Here is a 2,395-nt window from a genome sequence, read left to right as displayed (position 1 = left end):
GTTACGGCCAGGAAACAGAAGGTGGTCAAGGCTATCACCAAACCAATGAAGATGTTAGAGACAGACAGGAGGAAATAGATGTACCAAGAAGAACATATTGTGATAAACTGACAGCAACTGGTGAAGGAAAACGAGAAGAAGTTGAATCTATTAATGGAAGAAATAGAGAGAGTGGTAATATTAGCAAACATGCTTACAGAATCAAATATAGAAAACCCAAAAAATTTAATCAAAATGATCTGATAAAGGCCTACACAATAGACGATAGGCTAGAATTGATCTGGATACCAGAACAAAATTTTGGATTTGTAAGACAAAAGAGGCGTTGTGTGTCGTTTCATAAGATTAGATATGACAGGTAAATGTTTTTGGTATTGGTATGTCTTGTAATTTACATTTGTGTCCTCTTGAATAGATTTAAGAAATTCCTCGTACATTGGTCAGTGTTCATCAGGATTCAGCTCAATGTCATCTCCTAACCCTTTTAACCTGAAATATAAAGATAAATATTATTGCAATTATTCACAAATTTTTGTGTACTGTTTCAGGTCAGGAAGACATTCAAGAGATTTGTAAAGGTTTGTTAGCGACAAACTTGGACGACTTTCTATCTGCACGTTCAGAAGGAGACGATATCAGGTTTTATTTGATGAACAGTGTAGCTTTTCTGACCATATCTTCCAAACTATTAGTTTACGAAAGAAACAAAATGACTGGAGGTCTGTACATCAAATCTAAGTGTACCATGGCAGATATAGGTAAGTCAATATATTATTATTATATTTTCTAAGTTTTCATAAGAAAACAGAAAAGTAAATTGCTATGACTGTGTTATTTCAGACCCTGTAAAAATCACAACAAGCTGTGTATATCTTTTGGATAGTAATTGTAGTAAACTCAACTTGAAATTTATCTCAGTTTAATATAATGTGTTTTGCTTGTTTTGATTAATCTAGTAATCCAACGTCCTGTGATTTTTCTGGAGGGACATCACCAGACTGTAATAACTACTGACGGTAAATAGTTTATATTGGTACTACTGACTTTCAATCATCTCAAACAATGATAGACTTAAATATATTATTATATAACGTCCAAATACGACAACTTCGTCATGCAATTGGTTCAGATATTGAATCATGCAAGACAGTAAAATTATCCTAATGGGAAAAAAAACCAAAAAAGTACTGAGCACATTAAACATTTTAATTTTCAAAACTTCAAAATAGACTTATTATTTGCTATTTTAGATGGCAAGTTGATACGACAATGGCGTTTAATTACCCTGGAAAGCAAACAGAAAGAGGATCAGTTCTATAAACTTTGGAGGAACAAATATGACAAACAATCGCCAGAAGATCAGGACCACGTTAAAGATGATATAAAAATGAAAGAGGGACACGATAATGAAGATGAAGAGGGTCAGACTGAAGATGGTGTAGTATATGAGAAACATAGTGAAGATGATATGACAAAAAAGAAAGAACAAGATGAAGATTGTATGAAAGTAAAAAAGAAAGAACAAGATGAAGATTGTATGAAAGTAAAAAAGAAAGAACAAGATGAAGATTGTATGAAAGTAAAAAGGGAAGAACAAGATGAAGATTGTATGAAAGTAAAAGAAGAACACGATGAAGATAAAGGAGTAAATGGGAAACAAGATGACATAATGGACAAACAAGGTGGTATTGAGGACAATGATGAACTAAGGGAGAAGCATGATAATGATGAACGTAAAGATTTAATGTTTAAAAGACTTAATAAAGAGAAAGAATTTCGATTTTTTGAAAGCCTTGGTATATCTGGGGAAGGGCTCATTTATGGTTTTAAGTGTAGAGATACAACAGTTAATGAAGTCCATGTCACTAATTATAAAGAAACTGATAAGAATGCTTGTGATATTGTAGACATACCAAAAGGTAAGAATAAACTATTCTATTTATATATCAATCTATAAATAAACTACCAGTTTGTCTCACATGTCCATAATTAATTCATAATAAGCTAAATGAGAAGAGAATTACCAGCAGAATTTCAATGAGTGACCGATCAAGAAAGGTCAAAAAGGCTTTTTCGGGTATCCAGTACATATATGTACATTTATGATTGGTTAAACCTCTTAATTATATGCAATAATATCTCTGGAATTCAAGTACTTAAACAATCCAACGGTGTAGAATGTTTTAAAACAGGACTAAAAAGGGAACTACGATAATAAGAGAGACTAGAATTATTTTACAAATATCCTATTATCTTTAATGTTGTAAAGATTACTTTTATTTCATTTCCTTTTTACCTTAATTTTCATCATTCATTTTCTATTTTATTCTATTTTCCATTTTTATTACCTTATCATTTTGTAAAAATGTTATTGTAGTTGTATGTAGAAAGATCC

The sequence above is a fragment of the Lottia gigantea genome, assembly GCF_000327385.1.
Source record: "Lottia gigantea unplaced genomic scaffold LOTGIsca_6, whole genome shotgun sequence".
Taxonomy (NCBI): domain Eukaryota; kingdom Metazoa; phylum Mollusca; class Gastropoda; family Lottiidae; genus Lottia; species Lottia gigantea.
The sequence above is the reverse complement of the archived record's forward strand: the minus strand, read 5'-3'. Positions refer to the sequence as shown.